At 33.4% G+C, this 14,562-nt stretch overlaps 1 non-coding gene across 1 annotated transcript; it reads right to left on the bottom strand.

The window, feature by feature from the left end:
- Positions 1-1,023: 1,023 nt before the first annotated feature.
- LOC113873983 lies at positions 1,024-1,130 on the bottom strand. Its single transcript, XR_003506047.1, has one exon. It is a non-coding gene; the product is annotated as a small nucleolar RNA R71 (small nucleolar RNA).
- Between the last annotated feature and the right edge of the window lie 13,432 nt (positions 1,131-14,562).

The raw sequence follows: 14,562 nt of genomic DNA, 5'->3' as shown, positions 1-14,562 counted from the left end.
AAATAATATTAATATTGCATGACCATGGAGTATTAATAGTATTCGTATGAATGATTGGTAATCACAAGGAAATTGAATTTCGAGTTAAATAGAAAAATAACATAAAGAATTAAATGAGAAAACTCATATGCCCTAGGTTCCTCTCCGATAATTTCAACCAAGACGTGCATTTGTATTCTTTGCTCTTAGTTCTTAGTTTTATAATTGATTTTATAAATTCTTGTTTTTAATTAATCTCATATCTTTGAAGCTTAAACAATTGAATTAGGAAATTCTTAGTAATTGGAAAACAATTCTTATGGGACGATATTTCGGGAACTTAATTTAAGAACCCTTTATTACTTTTCGATGGGTACACTTGCCCTCCGAACAAGTTTTTGGCGCCGTTGCCAATGATTACTTTTTCAATATTAAGAAAATCTCAAATTTAATTGATTTAAGCAATTTGTGTTTTATTTTATTTTGTTTTTTTTATTGTTAATTTTTTTTATAATTTTCGTATTTATTTTATTTTAATTTTTTTATTTCACAATTTCTTTTAATGTATGCTCACTCGTTCTAAGTGTTTTACAGCTTGTTTATTTGATCCGAAAATTGAGAGAACAACACGTAGACAAACAAAAGAAGTGAGAGAACAAATAATGGCAAAGGGAAGGAGATCAATTCAAGATTACATGACACCCACTGCTAGAGGCACCCCTGGAAGCATCGCAACCCCTAATGTGGAGGCAAACAATTTTGAATTGAAACCAGCACTCATAACCATGGTCCAAAACTCTATACAGTTTGGAGGCATGCCTAATGAAGACCCCAATTTACATATGACAAAGTTCCTCCGATTGACAGATACCATAAAATACAATGGAGTCTCCAATGATGCTATTTGACTATGTCTTTTCCCATTCTCGGTATCTAAAAAGGTGAATGCATGGTTTTCCTTCACTCCCAGCCAACTCCATCAGAACTTAGGAGGATCTCACTCAACAATTCTTGAGAAAGTACTTTCCCCCATCAAGGTCCTCTAAGCTTATGACAGAGATATGTTGCTTCCAACAATATGAAACAGAATCCTTATTCGAAGCATGAGAGCGATTTGAAGAGCTTTTGAGGAGATGTCCTCATCATGATTTTTCGACGTGGAAACAGGTACAAATTTTTTACAGTGACCTATCAATCACTACTAGGGCTACAATTGATGCCGCAGCAAGAAGGTCCCTCATAAGAAAAGATCCAGATGATGCATACAAGCTGATAGATGAGATGACATCTTCTAGCTTTGAGTGACACACTGCTGACTCTTATGACATCAAGAGGAAAGAGATTGCTCCAGTTTACCAAGCAGAGAGCAGCAGCCCACTAATGAACCAAATGGTAGCCCTTACAAAGCAACTAAAATCTTTAATGAAGGCTCAAGACCAACCTGTAAGAGCTCTTGCAAGCCCAGAATCTAAGCAAGAGGAGGAAAATTTCATAGGCAATCACAGTTCAGGGTGGAGGAGTAATCCTCCTAACTCTTGGGGGAATGGCTTTGGAAGTCAAAATTCAACTGTTTATCGCCCTCCTCATATGCAAAGTCAGAGAGCAAGACCTGAAGGAAAAGAAGCTCCTAGATCTCAGTCCAACTTTCAAGAACAGATGATGCAATATGTGCATTACTCTGATAAGAGGATGACAGAGTTTGAATCCAAGTTGGACCAACATATTGAGAAAACTGATAAGAGGTTAGCAGAGGTTAAATCTGAAAAACAAGCCAATTCTTCTAAGATGAGTGCACAATTGGAGCAAATTACTAACCTTCTAAGTCAAAGAGTGATTGGAACACTGTCATCTCAGCCTGAGCCTAATCCAAGGGAGCAATGCAATGCCATCACCCTTAGAAGTGAGAAGAAACTACAAGAATCGCAGAATAAAGGCACATGCATGCCCATGCTTATAGAGAAGCACACTCATGTTAATTCTACATGTACGCCCATGCTTACTGATGAGCACGCCCCTGCTGAAACTGAAGCACGACTGTGCTTATACAAGCACGCCCATGACAGTGATTAAAGCACGACCTTGCATTACTATGAGCAAGACCGTCCTTCAAGTGAGGAGCCTGAAAAAGAAAAGAAGGAAGAGTCTCTTGTTCAACCAAGGCCCTATGAGCCTAAGATACCTCTCCCACAGCGGCTGCAAGGTCACCCTCCTTATGATGAAGAGTTCCACAAGTTCTTAGACTTATTGGCCAAAGTTCACATCAATATGCCTTTCATTGATGCTATCTCCAAAATGCCCAAATATGCTAAATTTTTAAAGGAGATTTTGAGCAATAAAAGAAAGCTGAGAGCACATGAAATTGTGAAACTCAGTCAGGAGTGCTCATCTGCGGGAACCCCAATTATGAAGAGTTTTTAGGGTTTTCAAACCCTATTAAAAGGAAGACCGGAGCCACCATTAGAAACATGGTTTTGACATCTTGGCTTTGGTTTTAGAATACATTTGATCTCGTCTCTCTTGTATGGGATCCTTGGCACATGCTTGGCGAGACTTGGAGCTTCAAGCAATCGTACTTGAAGACCGGGAACACATCTCACACTCTAGTTTGCTATTTCTTTTGATTATGACTTTGTTTATGATTGTTTTAGTTCTTTTCTTTAGCATGAGTAATTAAGTCCACAGCTAGGGCTATGAGAACTATTGTTCATGGATTTATCAAATTTTGATATTTGAATTTAAACTTGATTTATGTTTTGTGATTAGATTTTATCCTATTGCGCTTCTTTTTTTTAATCCTAATTAATTATATTGTCAAGCGACCGTACCTCGGTTAATTAATAGATCTATAGGGTAAAACGAGATAAAGGATTAGGTGGACGAAACTAATATTTCTCTTCTAATCGTTATTAAATTAACAAGTTCATAGGTTCCTTAAGCTTTCTTAAATTGATGTCTTGCATACCATTGGGGATGTTAATTTAGATAAAATAATATTAATATTGCATGACCATGGAGTATTAATAGTATTCGTATGAATTATTGGTAATCACAAGGAAATTAAATTTTGAGTTAAATAGAAAAATAACATAAAGGATTGAATGAGAAAACCCATATGCCCTAGGTTCCTCTCCGATAATTTCAACTAAGACGTGCATTTATATTCCTTGCTCTTAGTTCTTAGTTTTATAATTGATTTTATAAATTCTTGTTTTTAATTAAACTCGTATCTTTGAAGTTTAGACAATTGAATTAGGAAATTTTTAATAATTAAAAAATAATCCTTGTGGGACGATATTTTGGGAACTTAATTTAAAAATCCTTTATTACTTCTCGATGGGTACACTTGCCCTCCGAATAGGCATTTTGTGAAAGAATGTCGAGTCGAGAAAAATGTGGAAGAGACAACCAATTCAGTTACAGAAGATAAGGAAGCAAAATAAGTTTTTCTCTTGATGGCACACAACGAAGACAACACCAACAACAACACAGTGTGGTACCTTGACACGGGTGCAAGCAATCATATGTGTGGGCACAAGTACCTTTTCAAAGAGAAGCAAAAGGTTAAAACTGGACATGTGTCGTTTGGAGATGCATTGAAGGTTGAAGTCAAAGGCCAAGGTACAGTTTGTTATTTGCAAAATGATAGCTTAGTTTGGTCAATCCAAGATGTATATTACGTACCAAATCTCAAGAGCCACATTTTGAGTATGGGTTAACTCATGGAGAAAGGTTATTCGGTACTTATGAAAGATTGAGTATTACACTTGAAAGATAAACACGGCCATTTGGTTACTCGAGTTGAAATGGAGAAAAATCACATGTATAAGCTGAATTTGAGAAGCGTTCAAGAAAAATGTTTATGAGTCAACGTAGAAGACAAGGCGTTGCTGTGACATCTCTGTTTTGGTCACTTACATCATGGTGGTCTAAACAAGTTGGCAAAGAAGAACATGGTGCACGGGCTATCGGACATGGACTACGAGAAATTTTTTTGTGAAGAATGTGTGCTCAGCAAGAATGTAAGAACTTCGTTTCAAAAGAAGATAGAATATTGTGCTAAGGAAAATCTTGAATTGATTCATACTGACATATGTGGAGCAATCACCCCTGAATCTTTTAGCTGTAATAGGTATTTTATTCCCTTTATTGATGATTTCTCACGAAAAACTTGAGTTTATTCTCTGAAAGAAAAATCTGAAGCATTCGAGGTGTTCAAAAAGTTCAAAGTAGTGGTGGAAAAGGCAATTGGTAGACACATCAAATCGGTATGATCCAATAGAGGTGGCGAGTATACTTCAATGGCTTTCATGGAGTATTGTAAGGTGCAAGGCATAAGGCAATTTCTAACCGCACTGTACTCTCCCCAACAAAATAGTGTGACTGAGAGGAAGAACCGGACTGTTCTTGATATGGTTCGGTCAATGCTTAAGAGCAAGAAGATGTCGTAGGAATTTTGGACGAAAGTCGTGCAATGCGCTATCTATTTGCAAAATCGGTGTCCACATGCAAAGCTGGATGATCAAACACCACAAGAGTCATGGAGCAGACAAAAACTATCAATTTCTCATCTCAAAGTATTTGGTAGTGTGGCCTATGCACACATGCCAAATCAGTGAAGAATGAAGCTTGATGACAAAAGCAAAAGGTATATTTTTATTGGGTATGACAAGAAAACAAGGAGGTTGTGGTGAGTCGTGATGTACAAGTTAATGAAGCAAGCGAGTGGGATTAGAGTAACTCAATGGAGGTTATCAACGAAGATGGAGAATCATCAACCGCTATACCAACAATCATACCAACAAATCCTGTAACTATCAGTGATAAAGATGAACTGCAAAAATCCAAAATGCGAAGTTTGCAAGATTTATAAGATTCGACAAATGAGGTACACATTGTATGTCTTTTGGTAGATTTCGAGAATATAAGTTTTGAAGAGGCGGTGCGAGACAAGAAGTGGCAAACTGCCATGGACAAGGAGATTAGAGCAATTAACCGCAACAACACATGGGAGTTAGCGAAGTTACCGAAAGGAAGTCAGCCTATTGGTGTGAAGTGGGTGTTCAAGAGAAAGATAAATGCTCAAAGCGAGATAGAATAGTACAAGGTGCGGCTTGTTGCAAAGGGATATAAGCAAAAGGAGGGAATTGACTATGATGAGGTGTTTGCTCCTGTTACAAGGATGGAGACAATCCAATTGCTCATTTCACAAGTGGCTCAATTCAATTGGCTGATATTTCAAATGGATGTCAGGTTATCATTCTTGAATGGAGTGCTTGAAGAAATCTATATTGAACAATCACCCAGGTACATGAAAAGTGGAGAAGAGAAAAATGTGCTGAAATTGAAGAAGACACTTTAAGGGTTGAAGCAAGCACCACAGGCATGGAATTCTCGCATCGATACATACTTCAAGGAGAACGGGTTTGAACAATGTCCTATGAACATGCCCTTTTATGTGAAGAAGAGTGGAGGTAATATGTTATTTGTTGCTCTTTATGTTGATGACCTCATTTTTATGGGGAACAATAGTGAGATGATATAAGAGTTTAAGAGCACAATGACACAGGAATTCGAGATTACAGATTTAAGTTTGATGAAGTTTTTCTTTGGTCTGGAGGTAAGACAAGAAGAGACGGGTATTTTTGTGTCACAGGAGACATATGCAAAGGAGATTTTGAAAAAAATACAAGATGACACGTTGTAATCGTGTATCAACACCGATCGAATTGAGTGCAAAATTTGATGGAGGAGAACGAGTTAATGCAAGCAAATATTAGAGTTTGGTGGGAGGCCTTCATTATCTAACATGCATAAGGCCAGACCTTTCATTAAGTGTTGGCATTGTAAGTCAGTTCATGGAGGAGCCGGTTTATTCACATTGGAAGGCGTTGAAGTGAATTCTACAGTATATCTAAGGAACAGTATCACTCGGGTTATTCTATTTGAAAGCGAAAGATTACAAGTTAATTGGGTACTCCAACAACGACTGGTGCGGAGACTTAGATGATCGGAAAGTACATCAGTTTGAACAATATTTTCAAGTCTACAATATTTAGCAAGAATATAAAAAGCCTAAACAATTGAGTCAAGAAATTTGAACAAGTGACAAGAGACCTCTTTGTCAAGATATGTTGTGCTGGTACTTGACGGATATGGGAAATGAAAAGAATGATTTGATTTATTTGAGGTCACCAAGGAATGCCTATTGTAAGTAAAATATGAGTGATGTTGAGGAAGAATAGTAGCATGCATCATTGTTCGTTGTGCATTGAATTATGTATGGAAATCACACATCTTGAGGCCCATGAGTAAGGGTAAATAGAAATGATAAGAATTAGCTTATACTAACGCAAAAGTGTTTTACACTTCATGTTTAAAAAGCTAAGAGGTAGGGTGCTAAGTTAGAGACCTATGAAGTCCAGCTGCTCCAATTTGGTCGAAATATCAGCGGACAGATATTTGATACTCACACGTGTCAGATACCTTTGGATACGTATCCAAAAGGTATTGGACTTTTTATTTTATTTTGAAAAATAAATTCCTGCCCCAGTATGGCTAGGATATGACTCAATACATTTGAGTATAGCACAACTTTTGGCAAATATATATGATAAGTTTAACTTAGTTACTATTGAAATAATGAGTTTCAATTTCATGATTGTTTGACACTTGAGATAGAGTCTTCGACTAGGATTATTTCTCATCTCCTCTAGCTAAGGCATGTGGAAACATGAGTCCCATCTTATACAAACAGGGGTTGTGATTCTCGTAGGTCTTGTGTGCAACAATGCTCAAAACTTTCATAATCAATATTTTACACAAAATTGAAGACCTCTATTACAGTACTTAAAGCTTTCACACATAGTAGTGGTTTTGAGTCTTGCAAAAGTCACTTGTTACTAGGTCACAAGTTGTGGGTTGGTGATGATAGTTGACAACTCACAACACTCAGTCCTTGTGGGTCTTGTAACATCTTTATTTTTATTCAAAACAATACGAAATAGAATTCAAAATAATATGAAAATTTAGTTAAATTTATTACCGGTTAAGTATATCAAATGAAATTATAACATATCTAATTTATTTTGTTCTAACATATAAGAACTTTGAATGATGAAGCAATAATAGTTAAACAAAATTTTAAGAGGAACTTTAAATGACATGAATATACATTGTGCTCAAAATATACAAAGTATTAACATTTACAAAATATTCATCAAGATACATCAAAATACATTAGAACTAATTTCCAACACTTATAAAATACAGAACATAATAAGTCATAATGAGCAGCCTATCCATCACATGACCAAAGAGACACTAATCATCTCCGTACCATCTCTCTATCATCGCTATATCGTCAAAGTCGAGGTCATCGTCTGATCCGAGATATAGGTCACCAGGGTCTGTAATGACCTAGATACCCGTAATCCGCTTAAACGTCCAATGAGATGGTCTTTCAAGATAATCGTAGTCATGGTACGTGAACAGGTACGTCAATGCTACTTGGGTCCTCACGGTGCCGGGAAATATATAAACAGAGAAAGTATGATGGATTCTACTTATAGGAAAATCAAAATGTATGTTATAAGCTAATTCCATTTCCATTATAATGAGGTCACTAGGTACATCACTTTCATATACAACAATCCTAAAGAAACAAAGTCTTTGGTACTTATTAAATACATAATATAATCTATTAGTTACAAAACTATCTACTAATCTAATCCTCTCTATAGGTGTTGTCATCCTGGTTTCCTAAAATATTTACATAAGGATGAGTCTTTATTTTTATTACTAAGCATACAGTCACGAATAATTCAATGATACAGATAAAGTAATCATACAAGCATCGTATAACAAGATTATTAATCATCTAAGTTATTTAACTTAGGTCCATTACTACTAACATTTTCAGTTCTCACTTTCACTGCCCTTGTGATCCTTTAAGGTCTTCTTTAGCATAGATAGTTGCTGGATAGTCGCAGCTACACGGATATAACATGTGTCGACCCGGCCCTTTTTAGCAAAAGCATGGTCAAAAGTATTAGTAAGGAAACGAGTGTGAGGCCTGTGGTGCTCCTACTCTCATTTGTCTTGCGCAATTCAAGAAAAACATCCACCACCCTCATTTCTCTAATATTTTTCAGTCTTCTCCATCTTCCATACTCCTAGTGTACCTCTGAACTATCTATACTTGTCCTCATCATATTCCTTTCTTGTTCCATATTTCTATCTCATTTCTCTATTATTTTATTCTAACTCATTATTACTTCATACAATAAATTAGTTATTGTCGAGAGTTAGTTCCCTCAGACTCAGTCCACTATGTACATGCATATACTCAAATAAAGATCATACTCATCGTCAATCAGCGCCAAAACATGCTTCACACATAATCAATCATATTCCAAATATATCAAAAACATATTATCATCCATCACATATTCAAATCAAGCACTTTCATACATACAAACACAACATTTCTTAGTAATAAGATAGAGCTCTCCTTACCTTAGAAAACTAGTTTTGGTGTTGAGAAAGTAAGAGAAGGTTGGTCCACGAACCAAGGTAATTCTACACCTTATAGAAAAAAGTATACTTAAAGAAAAGAGAAAATAGAAAAGATAGAAGTGAAAATGAGAGGTTTGAGCTCTAAGATACTCATTGACGATTCTGTAGAGTTAAGGTTTGAGTTCGGATTCGGTGAAGTTTTAGAGTTTCTAAGGCTTATTTGTGATATGGGAAGAGAGAGTTCAGAGAAATGAGAGAGGGACATGAGTTGTAGAAATGAAAATGAATTTTCATGCTAGAAATCTCTTAAATACCCCTCAACTTTGCGCGTTCTCACTTGAGCGACGGATCCCTCGCTTGAGTGAGACATGCAGACAATAGTTTTTTCAACATTTTTCTGATATGCTCGCTTGAGCGAGCTCTATCTCGCTTGAGTGAGAGAGCAATATTTCTCCTGTGAGTCCTCGCCTGAACGACATAGCTCGCCTAAGCGAGATCTTCATCTCGCTTGAGCGAGGTGACAATTGGACAGATTCTATCATATCTTGCTTGAGCGCGAATTATCTTGCTTGAGCGAGATTGCTCTAAAATAAGATATTTCTGTGCACTCAGTCTCGCTTGAGCAAGATTTCTCTCGCTTAGGCGAGATTCCCTACACTAACTTCCTCTAATACTCTTCAAAATACACTCTTATACCTCTTAATGCTATTTAATATCAAACAAAACATAATTTTCTAAATAATAAAAAGAGTATGTTACAAGTCTCATCTTCCATATAGTTCTAATATGCAAATATAATACATTAATATGAATTAGTCGTCAATATTCCTTTACAAATATTTTGTTTTTGTATAAAATATGTTGTTTCTTTGACTTCATACTATGTGTCTAGGCCATATTGTATCTTGAATTTTCAAGAATCTCTTGTGTCTGTGCATTCATATCGTATTGTATCCATGGATACTAAGTATATGAGCTTTATAGTTAGAGACTTTCAATAGGTTGGAGTAGTTCACTTGTAGCTAGGACTTCTTTGGCATACTTAATTGTTCTCAACAAAACCTCGATTAGTATTATGTTGGTTAAGCTTTGATAGAGCTATAAGTACATGAATACTGATAAGTAATATGAAAAATTATGTTTACAAGGATTGTTCTATTAGATATTAATTGCAACTTAACTATCTAAATGTGACTAATTAATAAGATGAGATAAAAAGAAAATAGAAAAAGCTAAAGAATTAAAAGTACAATTTATTCAAAATGAATGAATTTAAATTCTAACAAAGTTTTATGGATTAGTTTCACTATAAATTAAAATTAACAAACTTAACTAAAATTGATTCTAGTTTATTCTTGATTTATCTTGAACACAAATTATCCTTAACTAATTATTGTTATCTTTTAAAATATAATATCAAACTTAATTATTATTTTTGCTAATCAAACTTAATTACTTTAACTCTTACTTTTGAGATAATAATATCTAATTAAACCTATTAAATTCTACGGTGATCTAATAATTCATCAGGAAACATAACCTAGTTTTGTGATCAGCATCTTAGATTCAATTTGGGGTTTCCAATAGTAAGGTTCACTTTTCGATGCCTTTCTTAGCATATAAAATCATGTGAATAAGGAGTTCAACATATTTACAAGCATTAAGAATACCAAGAATTGAATCAACAAATCAAGATTAACAAAATATTATAAAATATTTGTAACATTGTCATCAATCCTAATTTGAGATACTCCTACTTAGTAATAGTTGGATTACAGGCCAAGAAAGGAAAATTAAACATAATGGAATAAACAAGATTAATAGAAGATTAGAGTAGAAAAGAGAGAGAATTCCAATTTCTAGCTTTTAGAGTGTATTGCTCCCGTAAATCGCGTAGAGATCCTTTCGAAATCCTACCCCAAAAAATCTCTACTATTGCTTTGATCTTTTGAAAACTCTATAACCATTCTTCTCTAGCATGTGTGTCTAAGTGTGTTAATTATATGCCATCATGTTTCAATTTATATTGGGTGCATTTAAACCCTTTTTGAACCACTTAAAACAGATAAATAAGTCAACGTCCTAATAGCACAAATCACGTACGACTATGGTTAGTTCCACTAGCTACTTGTGAAACTTTGTTGTGTTGAAAACATGAATTTTGACTCTTGGCATGGCTGGTAGTGAAGCTCTTTGATTTTCAGTAATGATCTCCTCTCTTCATGTGCCCGCTCCGCGGCCACAAATATTACACGAGCACCTAGTGGAGTCTTTTGGGGAAATGGATTTCACCCCTATTGAGCTCTAATTTACTTAGTGGCCTCCCTCGAACTCCTCATCTATTAGTAAAATATAAAGTGTAAATGATATCATAAATAAATAAAGAAAATGTATGCTAAATATAATAAGATGTGTGATTATACAACATTTAAATATTGATTTAGGCTTGAATATTACACTAAATACGCAAACTTCAAGCTTATTTTGATCATTATTCACCACAAGATTTGTTACTAAACTTGATCGGATCTACATGCATTTCATTTTAAAATCATGGATGTGAGGGAAGGGAGATAGATTTGCGCATCATGTATAGCATACATAATATGAATTTGTTATGCATTTTGTGTTGTATTTTTATTTAAATTACATGAATATTTTAACCCCTAATTGCTTTCTCTTCTATAAACATGTCCTTCCTTTTATTGTAAAATTTCATTTGTTTTCTAGTTCAATCGCAAGATGACAACCTCAATGTTGGATGATATAATTGAACTATAACTAAGGATGGATAGTGGACCTATTGTGACATAAGATATGTAGTCATGTATGAAGGACCCTTCTAAGGCACCTAGTGGCTCTCATGTTGTGGAATCTGCTTAAGATCCATGTTGTGTTGTGTTATTTCTGTTGAAGACCAACTTATGTTATGCTTATTTACTCTGCTAAATTGTTTTGTTGTTGTATGCTTGTAATGTTGAGAGACTTGGTCCCCGAATGACTATACCGTGTACTTAGGTCAAATGATTTTAATTATGATTTCATTCAAGAAAAGTTTTTATCATGAGAATTACTAAGTTTTCTAAAAATTACTGTTAAAAGTACATGTTGGGTCAACGAGGATTATGACCTTCCTAACTATAAATTAAATATAAATAAATAAGTAGTTAGTTGGTCTGGAGTTCAAACATATATATTTTTTGTTTGTTTTCATAATATGTTCTCAAAATTAATTTACTAAGTAATTCTTTTTTATTTCGTCATCTATAAAAATATTTTCAAATTAGTATTATCAAACAATTTTTTTTCTTTATTTGAAAAAGAAAATTAAAATGATTTACGACACAGATTTTATAAACGGAAAAACGAGCAAAATCAAGCACACCCTAAATGACTATAATCGAGAAAACAACATGAAAAAGACGAGAAATTATTGTATGATTTGATCAATTAAGGTAAATGACACTTCAAAGTAAATTTTATTTATCTAATTGTTAAATTTAATGTTTTATAAATTTAATCACGTTTTTTAAATTTTGCATAGTTAAAAAATATTTATCACTTTATTTTATTCTAAGAAGCATTTGGTACATAAAGACTCTTTTTAAATTTTCTAGAAATTTTAAGTTGAGAAAGTTAGATACTATGTTTGGTATGAATATTTCAAAAAGTATATATCTAAGGAAGCTAACATTCTCTGAAATAATTTTTAATTAAATTTTCTAACAGAACATTGTTATGGAAGGAGTAAAAGTCTAAGATTACTGCTCAGGTATAAAAGAAAAATATGGTAAAATTATAATTATTCTCAACATTTTTAAATTAAATTAATTTATGTTATTTGCCCATCGTATATCCAAATTGCTATCTTGCAATTGTATATGAAGATTATTTGGACAGTCATGATGATAAAAAAATTTGTAGTCTTTACCGTTCTAGATTATGGTGATCTCGACCAATTAGCATATGACACCTGTCAAAATGATTTGTGTATTGGTTGGGAATATCATGACCCCATACCATACAAAAGTTTCTCTTACGTATGAGTTAACTTGGGTGTAATATCACATTCTACTATTATTGCTTTTAAATTTTTTATATTTTTATAATTGATGAAGTTGATTTTTTAATATAATATAATTTTGTTCTATCACACACAGTCATACATGGATGCACACATTTCACCCATTGTAAATATATTGTATTACTTTATCGTTTTGAAGTTTCATTTGGTTGTCTAAATTTTGTAAATAAATATAAATTTAATTAGTAGTGTAAACCCAAAACAAAGTCTACTAATTATCATAGAGAGTAAATATATATATTAAGAAAAAAAGCGAAATCTTTTAAGAAGAAGGATTAATATTCTTAAGTAGTAATATTTTCATTTTTTCTAAATAATTACAAAGTGCTTGGAGTCGAGGTTTAAATTCAAACAAATGTATATAAAGGTATAGTATGTGAAACATAAGATAATTAATAAGATTTATGGTAATTGAAAACTTTCTTACGATGAGTTTTTAAGATGGTTTCTTAATTAAAGTACAGTCTTATATGTACGGTACACAATTTACAAAACACTAAGCAAACTGAATTAAATTACAAACGCTAAATTAATTGAACATGAGATGACTTTTGTACAATTTATGTTGAGCACAAAACATGCTGGTATTAAACACGACCATGTTTAAGCTTGCACTAACTTAATGCGACATGTGTATAAGATATAAATTGTTTTAACTTAGACTTATGAACTATAAAAAAAACAAACAAAATTTTGAGTTTGTTCACCGAACCAGACGTTTTTCACATTTTGTATTTATAATATTTTATATTTTTAAAAAATCCTCAATTATATGTACTGAGGATTTGCAGAAATAACCTATATCAACAACCTAGATCTATTTCCAAACCTAAACTTTCAGGATTTGACAATTTAAAACAAAGCATATCATGAGACATGATCAGTGCTACGTAGATAAAGTATTCTTGGAAGTTTATTCGGTTTATTTAACATAGGCTCATGTTGTACGGTTTACAGTCATTGATAGACTCAGATCTTATGCGATGCAGTGCACAAGTGTTTTGCCAAATATCCAATCATCACCATCGTCCTTTTCCACATATATTCTTGTTAAATACATGAAAAATCCTCTTTTTGATTTAGTCATGTTCATTGTCATTCCTTTTTTTGTTGGCCATTACTGCACAAACTAGAATACACCCTTCAATGCAACTAATAATTTTAAGATAAATTATATTCACATTCTTTAGTTTATAGGTAATGTTTTACGTGATAAATACTTGTACAGTTAAATAATGATGAACAGTTAAAAAGACATGTAAGATGATGTAACAAAATTTTATTCTAAAAATATGCTATGGCTATTTCAGATAGAGATGCCACAATTACATGCTGATTATTGGAAGCTAGCGATCCGAGAAATTCCTTACTTCCATGCACAAAATTCTTGTAATCGAAAGAAGAAAAAGAAGGTGGGGACCTTTTATGTATAAAACAACCGTTTTGGCTTCTTTTATTTTATTTTATTTTTCTCTTTTCCTTAAAGACAGCAAAGGCTGTAGCTGTGGAAACTTTGTCTCCATGCCAAATACTTATTTGCCACTATCTCCTCCCCCTCAAAAGTTAGGGTGTTATGGGTTATCTCTCGCTCAACACATAGCTGCAATATGTTCAAAGAAAAGAAGAAAAGTTGCATTGCCTTTTGAAGAGTGTGAACATTTTGAATGTTTATTAGTGCTCTTTTAATTTTGAATGTTTATAAGGGCTTTAATGACCACTAATTGGTGGGGTCACATGCTTTTTCAAATTCTCTTTTTCTTTAACTTTCTGAGTCTGTAATGATTTTTAGATCGAGTTCTTTGAATATCTTTATGTTTTAGAGAACCTTTTGGTCATCGGGATGACAGCTTCAATGATAAGTTGCATATTGATGATCACATAATAAACACGAAGATAAGCAAAATGATCAGCTTAATTTGTTTGGATATTGTGTTGGAATGGTCAAGAATAAAAAATCATATATATATATATAATTTAGTGATATC

Source organism: Abrus precatorius, unplaced genomic scaffold, assembly GCF_003935025.1.
Source record: "Abrus precatorius isolate BTA unplaced genomic scaffold, Abrus_2018 Scaffold7, whole genome shotgun sequence".
NCBI lineage: Eukaryota > Viridiplantae > Streptophyta > Magnoliopsida > Fabales > Fabaceae > Abrus > Abrus precatorius.
This window is presented reverse-complemented; position numbering and strand designations above follow the sequence as displayed.